At 33.9% G+C, this 22,467-nt stretch overlaps 1 protein-coding gene and 1 long non-coding RNA gene across 2 annotated transcripts in view; one reads left to right on the top strand and one right to left on the bottom strand.

The window, feature by feature from the left end:
* The window catches only part of neb (kinesin family member nebbish), a 328,637-nt gene that overhangs the window by 275,423 nt on the left and 30,747 nt on the right, over nt 1-22,467 (bottom strand). The window lies entirely within an intron of this gene.
* On the top strand, nt 346-19,695 carry LOC138710517 (uncharacterized). Its single transcript, XR_011335252.1, has 2 exons — nt 346-744; nt 15,480-19,695. It is a non-coding gene; the product is annotated as an uncharacterized lncRNA (long non-coding RNA).

Genomic DNA, 22,467 nt, shown 5'->3' with positions numbered 1-22,467 from the left:
TATGGATGTGTTCTAAACAGTTATAAGAATAAACTGACGGTTAATAATAATATAAGTTTTAATGGTGTAAGACTAAGGTATTTATTCAACAACTATGCTTTCACATGCTAATATAAGCTCGCAGATCATGCTTATAGAATTTCTCTCTTTTTTTAGAAGTTCCTCGTCCGTAAATATTGTGTCTCTTATTTCCATTCTGAAAACCTGGTAACCCTATCTCACACGTACGTACTTGAACAAATGGTAATACAAACATATATTACTCAATACTTCCATTTTTTCCTAACGACTATCTTGCAACAACGGCTTAAGTCACTGCAGATAATCTGTAACATTATAGGAAAGAGTACTGTGTCCATGCACTTAAAATTTGAACCAAATATATTAAGTAGATTTGGAGAAAATAATAGTGAAGTCCTGCAACGCATGCGCACTATAGACGTTCGTATTTCCTACACCTTAACGCGTTTCATTTGTTAGATCTAAGCACTCTCCGTGTGCAGATCAACTCCATCACCTTACACACGGTCTGAAAGGAGTGCAAAATGCGCGTCGTGTGCCGATTAGCGCCGTGTGCTACTATTCATTACGCAACGTGGTGCAAAGGGCAGGAAATGCTATAAGAAGCGCCACTGGTTGGTTCGCGTGTATTCAACTGCGCGCTAAAAGTATCAATAGGAACAATGGTGTGGCCTATCTTCAGCTCTATTAGGAATCCTAAGGAAGGGAACAAGTCCTCTGAAGGTAAGACTGCCTTGTGCCTTGTATGTAATCTGTCATTATATTAGAAAACATACATTAAAATTTGTACGAAAATAATTAAATATATATTCTGTACGTATTCTTAGTTCAGAAATAACTGAGCGCTACCAATATTATAATAATACATTATAAATACTGCTCGATTCACAATACACGAGTCTACCTGGCTGGCGAGTTGGTATAGCGCTGGCCTTCTATGCCCAAGGTTGTGGGTTCGATCCCGGGCCAGGTCGATGGCATTTAAGTGTGCTTAAATGCGACAGGCTCATGTCAGTAGATTTACTGGCATGTAAAATAACTCCTGCGGGACAAAATTCCGGCACATCCGGCAACGCTGATATAACCTCTGCAGTTGCGAGCGTCGTTAAATAAAACATAACATAACACAATACACGAAGCAGGGTTGTAGTCCCTTTCGCTCCTTGGTGGAGCATAGGGCGTCAATGAGAGCTCCCCATCTGACCAGATTGGCTGCAGTAGCTTTAGTCTCATTCCATGTTTTTCCCATACTGTCCACCTCTTTGTTTACATATTTCCTCCAAGATCCTCTTGGGTGTCCTACCTTCCGAACACCCTGGGGTTCCACTCCAAAGTCTGTCGTTCAATTGCATCAGTCTGCTTTCTTAAAGAATGATCACTCCACTTCAGTTTACGCCTTTTAATTGGATTTCATTGGGTTCTTCATTGGCTATTTTCATAGGAACTCAATGATTCACGAAGTGTTACCCGCCACTTATGAAGCTTATTTCCGAAGTCATTTTGAGCAAACAATGTCATATAAACATGGGTCCTATTCTCAATATTTTCTGAGTTAAAATAATTTGAATTTTTTTTTTTTTTTGTAAAATATCGTAAAATGGGGTGAATAGGATCAGTGGGGGTGAATAGGATCAAAACTTTATTCTTGGTTATAAAGTTTGTTATAAACTGCAATTGAGCGGGAAGAGAGTCATTGCTTACTAGAACAATAATAGTAAGCAATGACTGTGATCCCGCTCAAGTACAGTTTATAACAAACTTTATAACCAAGAATAAAGTTTTGATCCTATTCACCCCCACTGATCCTATTCACCCCATTTTACGGTACCGTTTTTATTTAGTTTTAAAGGTAAAAAGAATATTACAAATAGAGAATGAATTATTCAAAAGTAGGCCTATACTTTCAACTGGCTAGTATTCAAACGCTACAGAATTTTTTTATTTCGATTTTAACTACAAAATTACATTTTTCTAACGCACTTATAACAACATTACGTTACAAGTCAGGCCATTCTTGTAAACGCTTTAAGACTGTACATTAGAATGCAAAATTGAACTCTAAAGAACCAATTTGTTAGAAGTTGTGTGATTTTTAACAATTATTGTGATAGGTGCGTAAAAAATGTAATTTTCTAATTTAAAATTTAAAAACAAATTATGTACAAAGCAATTTTGGAATTGACAACACATTTTTTACATCAGAATACCAGATACTAGGTATTTTACAAACAATTTCAAATTAGTGTAACTCTGAAAATATCGATAATAGGATGTTTATATGACACCATTTGCTCAAAATGTCTTCGGAAATAAGCTCTAAGTTGCGGTTTCTCTCTCTCTCTCTCTCTCTCTCTCTGTGTGTGAATAAACTGCGTAAGATTTTCTGTTATGGCGTTGTTAGCATAAGAGGAGATGATACTAAGGGATATGCTACTGGAGCTAAATGACAGCTGTGAGCAGTATGGAATGAAGATAAATGCAAACAAGACGAAGAGCCCGGTTCTCGCAAGAAAAATAAAGAAGGTAAACTTGCGAATTCTAAATGAGGCAATAGAGCAAGTGAACGAACTTCAAATATTTGGGATGTACTATAAGCAGTAACATGAACTGCAGCCAGGAAGTCAAAAGGAGGATAGCAATGGCAAAGGCACCTTTAAAAGAAAAAGGATAATCTTCCGCGGACCTCTGGAAAAAGAACTAAGGAAGATACTAGTGACGTGCTTTGTGTGGAGCGTGGCATTGTATGGGGTAGAAACATGGACATTACGACGAAGTGAAGGGAAACAATAGAAGCATTTGCAATGTGGATATGGAGAAAAATGGAACGTGTGAAATTAACAGACAGAATAAGAAATGAAGTTGTGTTGGAAAGAGTGGGTGAAGAAAGAATGATGCTGAAACTGATCAGAAAGAGAATAAGGAATTGGATGGGTCATTGCCTGAGAAGAAGCTGTCTACTGAAGGATGCACTGGAAGAAATGTGAACAGGAGAAAAGTTCGGGGCAGAAGAAGATATCAGATGATAAACGACATTAAGATATGTAGCTCATATGCGGAGGCTAAGAGGAAGGCAGAAAATGGGAAAGATTGGAGAATGCTGGGTTTGCAGTGAAAGACCTGCCTATGGGCAGAACACGTAAGATGTATGTATGTATGTATGTATGTATGTATGTGAAGTTCAACATGGCATACCATGTAAACAAAATTTGCATGCGTATTAATTTAATGTGCAGTTTCAATTTACATCTTTCAATATCCTTCCCAGATTACATGCATATACGCATGGATAGTTGAATCGTGTGGATCAAATGTGTGAAACTGGCGGCCTGCTGCATGTTATTTTGCGGCCTGTCCCACTTTCATGAAGAAATATAATCACAGTTTAATTTTATATTTATCGCTCAAACCCCAGTGGACGTATAGAAGTAGCTGTGACGATTCTCGATATGCCTGCCACCTATCCGAAACAACACTTATGCCTCAAAACAGAAATATTTAAGATTGATTATCCAGGCGAGCAAGACATGTTTCCCGGCATGTTAACTACATTTAGTTTCTCAAATGAGAAAATTCTAACGAGTTCTAATGTTCTATTGCCTTATATAAATAACTTTCCCATACTAAGAGACAGTTCTAGTGCGGCTTTCATATCGGATAGTAACTTATAAAGGTAGTTAACTGACAATTTAATGAACTCGTTACATTTTGAGTTATATTTAGTCATATTTACGGAATTCTGGTGTGATGTCGCTTCCCAAACCATCCAGAAAATGAAAGATTGTTGATGAAGGGAGAAAATTCCAAGAAAGATTGGAACTCAGTTATTTTTGCTCGGATGTGGAAGGTAAAATTGTATGTGTAATTTGCAATGCATCTACAAGCATTGTCAAAGAGTACATTGTTAAACGACAATATGATACGGCTCATAATGAAACTTTTTCCTGCATTGAGGGTAAATTAAGAGAAGAAAAACTAAAGGAAATGAAAATTAAATTGCAAAGGCAGCAAAGTATTTATAAACATGAATAACAGTTGTGAGTCAGCAATGAAAGCCAATTATGAAATTAACTGTTTACTGGCAAAACATTCCAAATCTTTTAGTAAAGGCTCCACGGTTAAGGAATATATGATAGAAGAGGCAGAAAACTTTTTTCGCGAAAAAGTTAAAGCATTCCAAGAAATTTCGTTGTCAAAAAATACAGTGGCTCAAAGAAAACTGAAATAACTGATGACTTGCGTGAACAATCACAAGAAATATCTTCATAGTTTCAATATTTTTCAATAGCACTTGACGAAAGTAATGACATTCTTGATGTGGCACAAACTCCAGTGTTCCTTCAAGCCTTCGACAATAGTTTGAAAGTAACTGAAGAGTTTTTGGAATTGATTCCCATCCATGGAACTACTACTGGGAAAGACATTTGTGATGGTGAAGGAAATTTACAATATACAAACTTTCTCTCCAGAGGCTTGTAACTGTGACTACTGATGATGCTCCAGCAATGATGAAGAGATACAAAGGACTTGCAGCAACATTAGGAAAAAAGCTGAAAGACGAGTACCCAGAAAAACTAAAACTGCAAACTTTCCACTGCCTTATTCATCAGCAGCACCTTTGTTTCAAAGTGCTGAAAATGGACAATGTTCTCAAGACAGTGTACAAAACTGTGAACTTTATTCGATCTGGAAGACTTTACCACCACCAGTTTGCTCAAGTCTTTCAGGATCTGGACAGTGAATTTGAAGGGCTACCCAGAGGTTCACTGGTTATCTTACCACAATGTACTAAAGAGGTTTAATTTACATTTAGAAGAAATAATACTGTTCCTGGAAATGAAAGACGAGGATGTATTTCTTATTAAGGAGCTGTCATGGATACAAGATCTGACTGTCCTAGTAGATATAACAGGGCACTTATATGATCTAAACATCAAATTAGAAGGGAGAGACCAACTGATTACTCACATGTTCTGACACACTGGCTAGTTTTCAAAAAAGTTGGATCTTATGGGAAAATAATTTAAATGAAGGGTAATCTGGCTTACTTTCCTGCATGTGAACTATTTTAAATTATGTTTTATTTGACGACACTCGCAACTGCCGAGGTTATATCAATATTGTTGGTGTGCCAGATTTTGTCCCGCAAGAGTTCTTTTACATTTCAGTAAATCTATGGACATGAGCCTGTAGCATTTAAGTCGACATGGTCGACCTGGGCAGGGCTCGAACCTGCAACCTCGGGTACAGAATGCCAGTACTCTACCGACTGCGCCACCCAGACCGGCATGTGAACTGTTCAAAATTCAAAATCAGAATTGTCGTTTTTCAAAATATTGTGAGAGAATACAAAAATTCAACAAAGAATATAAGCAGTGCTTTAAAGATATCAAGATGCTCGAGGATGACTTTACTCTTTTCACTGGTCCCTTTTCTTGTAATGTCAACAGTGCACCTATTTCCTTACAAATGGAACTAAGTGATCTGAAAAATGATTAAATTTTAAAAGAAAAACACTCATAATTACGGCAAAATTATCCACAGATGTGAAAGTTTGCAGCAGAAATCCTGAGTTAGTTTGAGAGCATATATTCATGAGAATAGCTGTTTTCATGTATGAAAGCTGACGAAAGCTCACAGATCAAAGCTAACAGATGCCAATCATTCTTCCATAATGAAGGTTGTGTCTTCGGAATTTCTTACTCCAAAATTTGTGAAAATGATTGTAAACAAGAAATGCTAAGTATCTGGCAAAAAGTCATAAAATATTTTCAATTGGTCGGTTGTGTTTCTGGTAAAATGGAGTCTTTTATAACTTTTCTTCTATATTTTGTTGTTTTGTAAATTGAAATATATAATCCAGATTAAACTTTCTTTTTATTGCTTTGTTTTTCTGGCGAAATATTGTGTGTGTTTAATAACTTTTGTTAATTTGTTCCTTTGTAAATTGAAATAAATAACCTGGATTAAACTTGTTTTTCATAATATATTCATTATAATTAAACGTATTATTTTAACATATTTCCATTGAAACAGTTCTTAATGCATAATCAGCTATAAAATGTATGAATCGATAACAAGCAAGAACTCAGCCAATTAAAATACATTGATAAGTTTAGCAATGGCAAGGTCTATAGATCATGTGTGGCCTGCGAGAGGTTTGGTAATATACGAAATGGCCTGCGGTCCAATTGAGTTTTGACACATCTGCAGATTATAGGAATTTAATATTGCCATAAGAAACCTATATTTGACAATTTGTACAAGAGAACATCAGGTTTGACTTTCATAGAAACCTTTAAATTGTTAAGTTACTTCATTCCTTTTATACATAGGTTTCTAATGACAATATTAAATCTCTATTCTATATCCATACAAACACACAGTATACAGAGTGAACAGTAAGTAAAGTCATTAATTTCAGGGAGTTATTCTTTGAGATATTTCAGACAAAAAAGTTTAATACAATTTTGCTCATTTTCACTTCCTTTTCGAGAAAAAAAATTATTTTATATTAAACATTTCATAGTGTGTTTTGGGAAAGCCATTGATTTAATTCCCCAGTAAGCTCAGTAATTTTAAGACTGCAGTGTATTAACATATATTGATAATAAATATCTGAAAGAATTTCAGTCTTGTCCTTTAAATGCACAGAAATTTGATCCGAACAAATGTAGCTTTTTGTTCTGAAAAGGAATTTTAAAATTTTACATTTTGTTCAGAGCAATTTTCTGCACATTTAAAAGACAAAATTAAAATTCTTTCTATTATTTATTATCATAATACACTGTTCTCTTAAACTGACTGAGCATATTGGAAATTAAATCAATGGCTTTCCCGAAACACACTATGAAATGTTTCATATAAAACTATTTTTCTCAAAAAGGAAGTGAAAACAAGCAAAATTGTATTAAACTTTTTGTTTGAAATATATCAAGGAACAACTTCCTGAAATTAATGTTATTACTTACTGTTAACTCTGTATGGACTGTAGCTGACTAATTTTTCATAAAATTTATGTATACCGTATACAAAATGTTTACGTAAGGCACATATACCTATATACCATACTTTCTGAGAGCATATACGTAAAGAATGTGTAATACAAAGAGTAAGTCAGTGATAAACATTATCTGAAGCATGTAGCTTGAATTATAAAGTTCTCATTATCAGAGATGGCAAAAATCTATGATAATGATTAATGATGCACCATTGTTTTTAACGTGGAAATTTACTTTCTGTTTTTTAACCATAATGTAAAACATTATTTGTGTTACCTCCTTGCCAGCAAACTTCAATTCAGAAAGATTGACTATCTGTGCTCAGTGATGCTTAGCATTCCAGTTTATTTATGCAAATCGCGTTTTAAAAATCACATTTCCAGTTATAATCGAAATTTAATCTAATCTAGGCCTAAATTATTTACAAAAACTAACAATTGGTAGCAATAAGTTATTACGAATATTTCGCGTTGTATTAAATGAGGCCTAAAATACTATCGGAGTTTTATGTCACTACCTAGGGTGCTAACAATAATTTATTTCATATTCCAACAATAAGGCCATCTTTTTGTTCATATAGTGTGTTTTCCTTCACAAGAAATGTTTCGATGTTTCTAGAACTGATGATTACGTAATTCCAAACCTCGTATGTGTAAACTTACATAACAATATCTCAATGACAATGCACGCACGCATATCGTATATAGGATGATTACCATAATAAATAGCAATAGCCACAAGTGGGACTCCTGTAATCACCTCCTTTCAAAAACTATTTGTTACAGAAGTTTAATTTTGAACACATGGACAATATTATGAAATTAACAAATAAGTTTACAATAAAACAGTATTATGTAATGAACAAATAATTATACATATATCTTAATATATAAAAGTGAATGTGAGTATGCATGTATATAGCGTATGTATATAATATGTATGTATGTATGTATGTATGTATGTTTCTCTATACAAATCTACATGCTTTGACTGATGTGCACATTTAACCTTCATAACCAGGAGAAAAACAAAGACTATATTAAAATTGTGAAAATGGATGTTAAATTAATTAAACAAATAAAAACTAAAAATAAATACCATGAAACAATCATGTATAATACAGAGTCGGCCAAAAAAATGTATACAGTCTTTAAGCAACAAAAATGATTTATTATGTGTTTGTTTTACATTTAAATACTGATCTCACATGTAGTACTGTCTTCGGTTAAGCACATGGTTACTTTATATTATGTTCAAAATGTTGGGATAATGCAATAATATCCCGATACAGTCTGACATTGTGTATATTTTTTTGGCGTACTCTGTATTAAAATGAAATTTTCTGCAGTCAAATGTTCTTTATTATTGTCAGTTATATTCAATATCGACTTTCACAAGGCCATGGAAAATATAACGTGAAAGTAAAAATAACATTGTTGATAGACTACCTCTGTGGTGTAGAGATCAGTATGCTGGTCTCTTACACAGAGGGGCCGGGTTCGATTCCCGGTCGGATTGAATTTCCTGGTTCAGGTTTTTTCAGGGTTTTTCCTCAACCGTAAGGCAAATGCCAGGAAATTCGGGCCATAACATCCTTTTACGCAGTCCAAGACTGTATTATGAATTTCTCGTTGCAGTTGTAGATAGTGAGCAAGCTGTGTTTCATTCAACTGAATTCTTGAATTCTTTGAAACCATAAGGATTGTTACAACATAATTTAATACTTAATATTGAATCACCAATAGTAGTAGCCTACTTTTGCGAAATATTGACCCACCAAAATTATGCAATGGAAGAAGAATTGGTGTGAAAAAAACTCATGCAAAATGTAATATAAGTGACAATATTAACTGGCAAAACGAAAGGAGAAAATGTTTTTATCCCACGTACTCCTATGATAACCACTAACATGCCTTTCGATTTTAAGCAACTGCAATTTCAGTGCGGCTGGCATTTGTAATGGCCATATTAAAATGAAGCTCAAGGACAGTCGCTCAAAGTTGCAGACATTAACTTAAAAACTGCGTGTTTTTCACATTCTCAATAATATTTTATACAAAGGAATGGACAAAAAAAAAATTATACTTATCAAAAAGCAATTCAGTGACATTTTTGTCATGTTGCTAATATCGTATGTGAATGTACCATAAGCCGACTGAAAATAATACTATATTAATTCTAAAATATAAGCTTATGTCTCTCAAAATATTGTTCTTCATGTCTGAAAATGTGTTACTGCAAAGTTCTATCTGTATAATCACGTTGCCAAGTCCTGATATTTTCTATTCTATTTTTTAAGACTGATTAATTAATACTTACTTACAAATGGCTTTCAAGGAACCCGAAGGTTCATTGCCGCCCTCACATAAACCTGCCATCAGTCCCTATCCTGTGCAAGATTAATCCAGTCTCTATCATCATATCCCACCTCCCTCAAATCCATTTTAATATTATCCTCCCATCTACGTCTCGGCCTCCTCAAAGGTCTTTTTCCCTCCGGTCTCCCAACTAATACTCTATATGCATTTCTGGATTCGCCCATACGTGCTACATGCCCTGCCCATCTCAAACGTCTGGATTTAATGTTCCTAATTATGTCAGGTGAAGAATACAATGCGTGCAGTTCTGCGTCGTGTAACTGATTAATTAATAATCCGGCAAATTTGGAATTACACTCACATTCATACAAATTTCCAGACTCTAGAGACCCCGAGAGTCGAGCCCAGGAATTGAACCTAGGACCTCCAGATATGGAAGCTAGCATGCTGACCACCAGACCACGAAGGCAGTAAAAAAAAATTATGATGTTGTGTTTAAAACAAAATTGTTTAGAATCCAACCAGCCGTGCTAAAACATGAGGGAAACAAATGCTATAATGAATTCATTTTGTTTCGCTGTTATTTATACTTGCTTTAACATCTCTGGTCATATCGCGAGTTAATCTTCTCTGAAATTCGAAGATCTATGTTCTCTCTCTCTCTCTCTCTCTCTTTTTGTACTGCGTGCCTCTTATATATATATATATATATATATATATATATATATAAAGGCACAGTTTATTCTACATGAAAATTTTAATCAGTTTCAGAAGCTTACAATCCTTTTTGTGGTAATCTCTGTCCGGATTTATGATATCAAACAACTGATAACTTCTGAAACTTAATGGATCACATTCAAGGCTTACAAGATTGACAGTCTGTTTATCTAGACCACGAAGTCTACACTTGTGGTTTGCTTCAGAGGTGTTCATCCTGTATATAGCGTGTTTTTGAACATAAAATGTCACGTTAGTAAGTTCACTCCATTCCTCCAGTCAGCCTAACGTCGCCATTAAGATGCTATTGATACTTCATGTTGTATAAAATGTACACTTGAAGTTATAAGATACTAGTAAGAATGGTGACAGCAATAAAAAATTAAATTCTTGTAATTATATTGTGCTCTCAAAGCAATTTTTTGAAGCTCTGAGGAATATACATGATTGTATATATGTATACTGTATACGGATATTTTAAATCACAGTTCTTTTCAGATGAGAAACGATTTTTGCGAAAGTCGATGAAACATAAATACTTACATAGTGTTGCCACGTCACTGCTTCTGTTTCTCTGTCTCACTCACGTTCGCACTGACGGAAAGCACATTAACTTTAACATGGAGCATGTAACCACAATGGTAAATCGCTGGCAATAGTGCAAAACATCAAGTTCTGAGAATATCAGTACTTCAGCAAAATGTTCAGCACATCATCACCACCACTTTATAGCAAAGCCATATGGTATTTTTGGTTCAGGAAAAATACTCTTCTTTTAGGAAAACACTCACTCCTACCACTTCCTAAAAACAAGCTTATTTTAAAAATAAATGTTAATTACAATCAACACAATTTGACAGTAACGGGCTTAATGATTGAACCACAGGGAAACATTCCAAAATTGTTCGCTAATTTCTGGACATCAATGGGATTAGACGAAGCACTCCTGCTTAGATAGAGCATTATCACTTTTAAAAGGTCTGTTTAAATTTTGAGAAACCATCTTTATGGATTTAACAATTAATTTGTTTTATTTAAGGGTTGATTGAAGATTATATAATTGTATAATTTAAAAGAAATTGGAAATCTCATATTTTAGTTTCTGAATGAAACATTTTATATTCACTAAATTTAATTGTTTATAACAATTTCTCCTTGTGACAACCCTTTAATAAGGATAGTTTGTAGCAATAATAGTATATTATGAAAGTAAATTATAACGACCACCTCTGTGGTGTAGAGATCAGCATGCTGGTCTCTTACGCAGAGGGCCCGGGTTCGATTCCTGGTCGGGTTTAATTTTTCTGGTTTAGGTTTTTTCAGGGTTTTCCCTCAACCTTAAGGCAAATGCCAGGAAATTCGGGCCACAACATCCCTGAATATCACCGACCTCATTCATCATCGAAATCATATTCATAACAAATCAGTAATACATATACAGTCGGCATCTAGTTCACAACAACAGAACCAGTCGCAACAATAGTACACAGACCTTCGAAATTCACAGAGAAGATTAACTCACGATATGACCAGAGATGTTAAAGCGAGTATAAATAACAGCGGGGGAAAAAAAGGATTATAACATAATAATTGTATAACATTATAAACGTGTTTCATACACTATTTTTTGTATGACAGCATTATAAAATACTTAATAAAGAAATAACATCAGATTCGTAATGATAGGAAGTTTGATTTCATAGTCTATGAAGAGGTTGCTATGACAACAATGAAATTATAGCATTGGCAAATATTAACTTATTTCCAGTTTTGGATAATACATCACATTGTCTATTTCTTGATCTTTGACTGAAATATTCATTTGCCCTCAGGTACGATACAATAAAGCAAATAAGTGGATCAGCCTTCCTGATGGGTACCTTCAGTCCACCATTGTTAGAGGAATCTTGCCAGATTAATTTTAACATGTAATTTTGATTTACGCAAGTCTCATCTAAGTACAATATCGATTTCGTGTCATCACAAATTGTTAGGTCATGTCAAAAGTTTTTTTTATAACTGTGCTTCGGTAAATTCATATAAATCTAATATATATTTCAAATGCTGATTTTATTAAATAGATAAATGTTAAAAATGATTGCAATATACCATATAGCTATTTTATGTAATTTTTCAAAAATTAAATTGCATAATACCTATTTCACCTGTACAATTTATTGATGAAGTCAAATGTTGTCATCTCCTTATTTAAAGTGTATATTTCAACTATAGCACTTAGGCACAAATGGCCAATTGTGCACCCCATGAGCTGGAAATCAACCCAGGTGGAAGGAAGGAGAGAAAGGAAAAAACCTACTGATGGGATCGTTACGTACAGCTATTCTGTATGACTAATCATTGATTCCTGGCTTAGATTAGAATCTCTACCGAAGCCAGGAATCAACGATCAGTCATACAGAATAACTGTATGTAACGATCCCAACAGTAGGTTCTTCCCTTTCTCTCCTTCCTTCCACCTGAAGACGAAGGGAGAACCACCCTTCGAAACGTTGTGTTTTAATTTTTGATTGTGACAACCAGCAATGGAAAAAGTCCAAACCCCTCACCTAAACATTTATAAATAGTAGTATTATTTGCCATATGATAAAGAAACTAATTTGTTGCAAAACACAAATTGTACAAAGGGGAAGTATGTGTTACCTCCCTGACAGTATTTCTTTTAACATGGAATGGTTAAACAAGTACATATTCGAAAAAACAAAAATATATGTTACTATTTCTGTAATACTCTACAAGCATTTTGCTCCTTAGCAAGAGTGTTACAATGTAACCAGCAACATATCACTGCTCCTTAGCAAGGGCATGCCGATGGAATCCACAACATACTATAAAGAATACTACTTCTTTGTTTGCCCGGTTTTGCATTAAAGCATCGGGGAACCTTTGTCCATGCAGTCCAATTTTTCCTTTCTATTGCTGCCCTTTGCATCTCTACCATGGTCTTTCCCTTCGTCAGTTTATGTCTTCTAGATTATTGATGTATGTCTTCCTGGGGTCTTTGCTTCAATCTACTTTTCTCCGTCTTAACTCCCACAATTTTTTTCGGGATTCGTCTTCATCTATTCGAAACACATGACTGAACCACCTTAGCTGCCTCATTTCCAGTTCCTGCTTCATTGGTTGCTGCCAAAGATCTTCTAACACACGTTCGTTGTGGATCTGGTCTCTTCTGGTGTAGATAGCAGTCTCCTCATGCACTTCATTTAGGCAGCCTCGATCTGGCTAACTTTTCGGTCTCTGACAGACCAATTCTCACTTCCATCTGGAAGAATATGTTCAAGTACAGAGTTATATAGGCTATCTGGAGCTTGGTTTTGGCTTCACTTCTGTTTTCCCACACATTGTTTGAGTTGATAATGAGTGCCATTCATCTTATTTTCTGTTAATTACTTTTCAATTTTTCCATCTTGTGTTATCAGTGTCCAGGTACTCGTAGAAACTAATGTGTTCTGGCCTTGTTCCATTGCATTCAATATTCACATTTTCCACTTGTTGCATAAAGGCTACAAATAAAATAATTCTTAATAATGCAACATGCACTGATCTTCAGTTCATACACACCATAACTTACAAACATCCAAACCCATACAATCACAGAAGTAACAACTACTTAAACTATAAATCAGCAAAATGCACTTTCCTAATACACCAGCAGAACGCAACAAGCTCAGCACTCAAATGGAAGGAAAGAAAAGGGATGAGTACGCTTTCCCTTATCACAGTATTTAATGTGTAATCTTAGAATTACAATGTTGATCACCGTAATTATTATTGATATGTTTTCATTTATTTTCGTCACTTTTCACGAATTTCGTAGAACAATAACTGATAAAATATAACAGAACAAAACCGGAATAGTAATTCAAAGAGAAATGATATTTGAGTAACTGATTTGTCAGGAGTAAAATTACATATGGCTAATTTTAACTGTAAAGTAAGATGCTCATCTGTAATAAGAGTTCTTCTTTTTGATTTTGCAATGTTCATTTTTGTAAAAAAAAAAAAAAATAGTTCACATATAATATAATGTGGAGCCATGCATGGCTGTGATTTTGGCTGAGTAAGACTTCAGATTAGCTTATTTTAATTTGTTCAGTAATTTGAAAATATTAACACCTTCTGAATCTTTTTGCATAAGATTTGAGACTAGCTTATTTTAATTTGTTCAGCAATTTGAAAATATTAACACCTTCCGAATCTTTATACTGGGAGAGAAAAAAAAAAAAAGTAATTTAAGAGATATGCAACTTCCTATTGTAATTCAGGTCTTACTATCATTATTTCTAAGCCAAATGGATTTCCATGCAATAGGAAATCAGTTTAAATTTTTTTTAATTGAACAAATCTTTTGTTATGAAAATCTATTTGTAATTCATTCAAGAGGTCAATGTAATATTGCAATTTGATATCTCATATATACAATATTGCCAAATGAGTGTAAACAAGGAAAATTAAATGTCGTCTTTTCTAATAAATTTTGATTCCATAAATCTGTAGTAAGTAAAAGGAAATAATTGATGCTGTCATACATATGAACTAGGCCTACATTTTTATTCTTCCCTTGAAGCTATCGATTTAATTTGTTGTTGAAGTGTTCTCAAATTTCGTAAAGGAATGACAAATCTAGCAGCCAATTTTCGTCCTCCAACTCGGGAATTTCTGTGTCCTATAACAGTTAATAATTATTTTATCAACATATTGAAATCTTAGGGCAGGGTAATATATTTAAAACATAGGCAACAATTACCGGTACTTAAAAACAATAATTACTACACCTTTTCTTTCATAAAAGCAGAAGTTTTCTGTTTGTCAAAAAACCGACAAAGCATTTCTCCAAGGCTAAGCCACCTTACAGCTGTATAATATGGCGAATCTGGTATTCTTCCTCCATATTCTGTAGGAGTTTTCGAAACTGTCGATATTTTAATTACTACGATTTTATTTGGTTCATGGTGTCAACAACCAACTCCACAACATTTTTCATATTTCTTGTTTTGCTCCATAGTGCTTCTTAGTGAATTATAGAATGGATGAAATCTATATTATTATCAATGTTTAATTGTGAAATTACAGAGAAATAAATAATAAGTTTTAGCATAATTATAACAATAATTGATATGTCTTTTACAAGGATCGATATTCTGGTCACGTTTCTGTGAGATTTTCAATGGTCTTGATAATGACATGATACTATGAAGCCAAGCCATCAGTGATATTAGTTACGTTGTGTACAACGAACTGCAAGTCCATTAAGAGTGGGGGTATAGTCTGTACTACTCCCCTTCACTTGCTTTGTTTTCCAGGGGCTGGCTGGCTGGCTGCCAACGTATGACTTAAACATTCTAAGCATCCTGTCATCTTTTCTTTTCTTTTGAGAGTCTAAATACAAACATTTTGGTTACAGGTAAAGATGAGAAGATTAAGAAACCATGTGCAATGTGCAAGGAACATGGCTGTTGCAAGAGCTGTGCAACGACCTGCAAGTGTCGGCATAGAGTGATTCGCGTACCACTCTTCACATACTACACAGACATGATGCACTAACGAATCGAAACTCAAAACTTCGTATTTCCAATATTAAATAAAAATGGCAATATTTAGCTCCGTGAAATATAGCTACTAGAAATTCAACATATAAAGCACTATGTGATACTGTTAGAAAAAAGAAAATTATCAGCTACATACAAGTTTATACCTTAATGGTGATTCCCTACTACTTTGAGTTTTCAGCAGACATCTGATACATTATGAAGACAAGCAACAAGAAGAGAAAAAGTAAAGAAAAACACGAAAAGAGAATTAAAATTCTCTCGTCTTTGAGCACCTACATCTTCTTTAATAGGCCTGCTATTATTTCTTGGAGGCTGTGTTTGCTTGTGTTCTGTATGCGGCATGTCAGTGATCATGAAGAAATAATCACACTATATTATACACAGCAATTAGTTTAAGTTCGTAAAACTATGTGGTAGCCTTGAAACTTTCATTGTCTGTGCATGAGATAACCAATCACCTCTCTTATTTTTATCAAATAAGGTATTTATAGTACTTTCGAATATCTTTATCCCTCTTCTTATCTATCATTCATCTCCTAAAACACTTCTTGAAAACTTCATTTGATTGATTACTTGATAGCATGCATTAGACATCTACGAGTATTATTTCTTCAGTCCAACATTTCTTTGGTTGTCTTGAAGCTTTCATACTCTATGCATTAGATAATCAGTTATTTCTTTTTTTTATTTTATCATCAAGTAAGACCTTTTAAATTCTTCTCGAATATCTTTCTCTCAACTATTTTTTTTTGTATATCCTAACAACTTCTTGAAAACATTATCCTTTGCTTGCAGTACTTTTAAGTACTAGACATGGTTTCTTCAGTCAAACTTTTTTTTGGATGTTTAATATTCGTTTTTACCAATTAATTTGTAATTTTAAGTTTGTATGATAATCTTGACGTTTTAACACATTCTAGTACATACAGTCACAAAGCAATATTCAACCAATGACAGTTGAACTTTAGTTGCTAGCCATTAGGATTGCTACTATCGCACAGTCTATTGTTCCTAGTACTCTCAGTTGCTAACAGCTTGGAGCGCTGTATCATGAGAAACGCAAGAAATCACCTCAAGCTTTGTGAATGTATGATATTAGACTGTGGTTTTAATATACTCTATGTGGACTACTCAATTGTCTCTGACCTTTAATTTTAATATTTACGTAAAATAAATTCAGCAAAATATCTACACAATTTCTTTTTATATCTGTTATTCTAATGTGACATAGTTTGCTTTATTTGCGCAGAGTATTGTAATATGTTTTTCATCAAATCAATTACAAAGAGCATGATCACACACATGCACATGAATGTGGTGATTTCTAAAGAAAGAAAGTAGTATAACTATCAATGCTGACTTACATAATTTTTCACTGAAAGCAACTATATTATATTCTTAAACCTTGATTTCTAACAAATCACATAATGACAATGAGCAGCCATTTTACGGAGACTTTGCAAATGTAGAAATCAAGAAAAAACTTTGAAAGTAGTTACTCGCACAAGCCTCATGACTGAAATGTTGATCACATGTAAACGGATTTCCCCTCCCTTAATTTTCTGTTATTTAAAAATTTATAAAAGTATATCAAACTATACCACAATTGACATTACAATAATCTTTCCGTAGTCCTCCTTTTCCAAATATTTTCATCTAAGTTAAAAAAAAATGCTAATTTCCACAGAAACAATTTAAATTGAGAAAAAATATATATAATAATCCACCATTATCCACAGAATGTGTATCCACGTGTTCACAAGTGCAATAATGTACAAAATTTATTATTATTATTATTATTATTATTATTATTATTATTATAGTATTATTATTTGCTTTTCCTAATGTCTTACTGTTCGTAATTACAGGGGATTACTGTACCCACAGTTGTCATTAATTTAAATGTATTTGTACCTGACTACTTAGCTGAAATGGTTACCTGCTATATATTATAAAATGAACTTCGTATACTGGTATTGTACTTATTTTTATATGCACAATGTAAAAAAACATTAAAAGCAATATCTGGAAAATGCTTAAGTGACTATTTTATTAAAAAATATTTTTATAATTCTTTTATTATTTTCAATAATTACTTTTTAAATAAAATTACAAAATTTTACTGTAATGCACAAAATGTTCAGAAAGTCAGTTTTACTTTTCAACATTAGATTCTAAACTTACGCCTATTATGTGGCTCGATTATCGTAATTTTGTAAGAAATGGAATGCAAGATTGATAGAACAAAGAGAGAAAAACTCCCTTGAGAATTATACACAGATAGCCCTCTACTTACAATAATTTGTATTTATGATGAAAACTCTATAGAGCTGTACTATGGTTATTTAAATGATGTACTACATTTTGAGCACGTAATAATTCTGCATACTTTTAAAAGTGTTTACACATAATGTGACTAAGTAATGTGTCCTGTATATTTAACATCCGACATACTATACTGTATAATATAACCTTTCAACTTCTGATGCACTTGTCAAATGTAACTCAAATCAAGGTCTATCTGTGTGTGTGTTTTTTGTGCATACATAAATATATAGACCAACACGTATACTTACAAACTCTGACATTTCAGATATGAATTTTTCAAGAAAGCTGAAAAGATTGTCGACACAATTGGACAATTCCAATACAAACTTCAATTTTAAGACTCATTATTTGCTCCTATCTGTCCAAATATAGAATGAAGTCACAAAGACAGAGTATGTTCCATGTTAGATGATCAAAATTGAAATTGTCAATGATACCACATACCTCATGTACTACACTACATGAATATGTGAATATAATCTTTACACATTAATAATGTTCGTGTAAGAATAACATAAAATATTTGAATATCAACGGACGTATATACGTCATCCAAACATCGTAAGATGAAGATTATAAAATATTTACTATGATCATTTTTATATGAGGAAAAAATACTTTTAAAAATTCTCTATCACAGTACCAACTAAATAAGACTGATGATTTTTGCAATTATTGCTACAGTAAAACCTCGTTAATCCGAACTAATTGGGAAGATAAGTTGATCGGTTTAACGAAAGTCCAGATTAACTGAAATAACCTAAAAGAAAAGTAGAAAGTGCATTAAAAATCCGTTTATAGCAACAAAAGTTTATTATGGTATATTTAAAGGCCATAGACCTAAATACACTATACAGTACAGTAAAATGTGTAATCGATAATAAGCCTAATATTTGTTTATATAGCTTAATTACTTTAATGCAAACTTAATGGATTTTCTTCATTTTTAATACTATGGATGTAATATTGTAATTTCATAGTTCTAATGTATAGAAGTAAGGTAAGTCTTAAAACAAGATTTTTTTTTTTTTTTGCCTGTCCGGTTTAAGCAAAGTGCAGCTTATTGGGGTCTGGATTAACGAGGTTTTACTGTATTTATAAACTTGTAACATGCACAAAATCAATGCTAATACTTGGGAGATACCTTATAAAATCTGTAAATTACTAATATGAGTATTCAAATTTAGTTCGAAATACAGCTTTATATAACGAAGAATAATAAAATCAAAACCTGTTTGAAAGAAGACACATTAAGATTGCTATTAATTGCTCAATGCAGAACAATATAGGGTTCTCAGCAGTCATTGCATATGAATATTTCATAAATAAAATACTTGAGTAGTGTGGAACTATTCAACTGTCAATCAACTACATGTGATTCATATAAAATTTTGTCATTCATATGATGAGAAATATTAAAGTTAGCTCAAAACATAGAAATCCTATTTTGCTTGGAAAATCAAAATGAAAAAGAAATTACATATTTTTAAACATATGAAAGTAAATAAAATAGTACAGATACATTTCTCGAATTGGATGCTACTGTTTTCTATTTTACACTGACAACTAACAATATTTTTATTCTGCATTTTAACCAGTTTAAATTATAATTATGCGACTAAATTAAAGAGTGAAGTGTGTATGATTTGAGGAGAATGTCATTATTTATGTTCTTGTGATTATTATATTATTATTATTCTGTACAATTTTATACAATAAACATTGTATTTTTTTTACTAACCACTTTCATCTTATTTCTCAAACACAATTTGATGTTCCCCTCTCCATTACTATCATCGTTATAATAATCTACACATCATGGTTTGGTTTTAGTAGACCATTCTGCCTCCAAAGAAATGTTAAAGACGTCAGTTCAGGATTCGTTATGAATTACCTCGCATTCCTGTTATAGTTGGGGAAAACGTCGAACAAAACATAACTAGATAATGAAGCCAAGTGGGATTTGGCCACTAGACGGAACCCAAGAGGTGGAACTTACACTGAGACAATTTGATCCGACACCGGGATGGGAATCCAGTGTGGCTTAGTGGATAAAGCATCAGCACGTAGAGCTGAAAACCCGGGTTCAAATCCTGGTGCCGGAGAGAATTTACCTCCGTTCCACTACTCTTTCATCGAAAAAATGTTAAGTTCAATTCTGATACATTTATTTCTATTATTGTCACCCCTTTCTTAGCCACTAATTCTGCCATGTTAATCGATCTTTTGTTTGAAGAATATACAAATAGTTTTCGAGATGACTTCAGAATGAATTTGTCACTGAGCTGTCTTTTATTCCTTCCAAAACTATACATGCAGCACTCCCTTCTATTTAAAATAGGGTTTGGGGGGGGGGGATCATTCGAACTCCTCCGACCTTCCAGTGCAGAGTTACAAAATATGAAATAAACACATGTTTTATACATGCGGCATTTCTATGTCTAGCGAAAATGCAGAATTACGAATAACAACGAACATGCATCAAATTTTGCTTCAAACTTGAACAAAGTACAACAGAAACCTATCAAATGCTAAGACCACCTTATGGGGAGGAAGCAATTGGCAAATCTCAAGCATTTCAGTGGTTTTATAAATTTAGAATTGGTGTGACGTCAGTTCAGGATGCAAATCGTTCAGAATGACCCTGTTCAAACAAAACTAATGAAAATATTGCTCGGGTAAGGGAAATTGTGTTAAGTGACAGGTGTGTTACAATATGCGAAATTTTTTATGCATTTGAAAGTGTTCAAAGCATTTTGAATACGAGAAGAATTTCCTCAAAGTTTGTGCCTTACCTTCTTTCAGATGGCCAAAAGGAAAGCCGTGTGGCACAGTTTCAGAAAGACCCACAGTTTATGGAGAAGGTCATTACAGGCGTTAAAACGTGGATTTTTGGATACGATCCACAAACGAAGCAGCAATCTTCGCAATGAAAGAGTCCATCTCCATGCTCAAAAAAGCCAGACAAGTTCGAGCCAATGTGAAGTCAATGATTATTGTTTTTTTCGACATTAAAGGTATTGTTTACCTAATTGTGTACCTAATTAATTGTAATAGTAAAAATTATGAATATTTCAAAAGAACCACTACGGCAAATAAATTAATAAATAAACCCATACGAATTAGACACCCTTTATTTAAAATTGCTAACAATGCCCTTATTGACTTACCAACACCATCTAATATCAGAACATGATGAAATTTTGGTTCAGGGTCAAAGAATGAATCAAATGTTACAAAGATTAAGGGAGAATGTGTGATGCAAACGGTCGGAGAAATGGAAGACTGGTGACTGGTTCTTGCATTATGACAATGTGCCTACACACAAAGCCATTTCTGTCCGCCAGTTTTTGGCAAAGAATAAGATTACTATGATGTACCGAAGTACATATGGAGTTTCAGTGCAGTTATTTTGCATTTCCATATGATGAAGAATCGGTAGAATGGAAAAAAATTCTCTCGAGCCTGGGTTTCCAGTTCTACCTACTGTGTTCCCCTTTGTTGGCCACAGTATGTGTGACAGTAGACAGTGTCCAACCACAAGTACAGAGATACACTCATTACGAGTGTCTAGGTGACTAGTCCGACAGAACATGGCGCTGTCTTGAATTGCAAAGTGATTAGAATTACTTATGTTTTATCATATTTACTATGATGTACCGAAGTACATATGGAGTTTCAGTACAGTTTCCCGTGTGGCTTAGTGGATAAAGCGCCAGCATGAAAAAGCTGGAAACACAAGTTCGAGTCGCGGTGCTGGAGAAAATTTTTCTCTGTTCTACAGATTCTTCATCATATGGAAATGCAGAATTACTGCATATATACTTCGGTACATCATAGTAATATTATAAAGCATAAGTAATCACTTTGTGATTCAAGACAGTGCCATGTTCCGTCAGACACCGGCTACCTAGTCACTTGTAATGAGTGCATCTCTACTTGGGGTTGGACATTGTCTACTGTCACATACTGTGACATGGTACACAATGGTAGGCCAACAAAGGGAACACAGTAGTTGTTATTTAATCAACTGTTTGAAGACAGGTCTGAACCTCACAAGTGATACCAAGAAGGCACTGTAGGTAGAACTTAAAATGAGAGGTATTCAATCCGGCATCAGAACTTGAATCCAGTGTGATTTAGTGGATAAAGCGCCAGCATGTAAAGATTGAAACCCAGGTTCGAGTCCCAGTGCTGGAGAGAATTTTTTTCCATTCTACTGATTCTTCATCATAAAGAATAGAATGTCTACTGTTCCTCACCCCGCCTACTCTCCAGATCTGGCTCCAGCTGACTTCTTTTTGTTCCCACGACTTAAAATGAGACCCCAGGGACTCTACTTCGAGGATATTACTGTTATCCAATGCAAATCGCAAAAAGCTTTGGAGGTATTTCAACAGAAAGACTTGCAGAAGTGCTTCGATCAGTGGCAACAGCGCTGGGACAGATATATCAACTCCCAAGAAGACTAATTCGAGGGTGAAAGTGTGGAATAGGCAAATCGAAGCGTTG

The sequence above is a fragment of the Periplaneta americana genome, chromosome 12 (assembly GCF_040183065.1).
Source record: "Periplaneta americana isolate PAMFEO1 chromosome 12, P.americana_PAMFEO1_priV1, whole genome shotgun sequence".
Lineage (NCBI taxonomy): Eukaryota > Metazoa > Arthropoda > Insecta > Blattodea > Blattidae > Periplaneta > Periplaneta americana.
The sequence above is the reverse complement of the archived record's forward strand: the minus strand, read 5'-3'. Positions and strand labels throughout refer to the sequence as shown.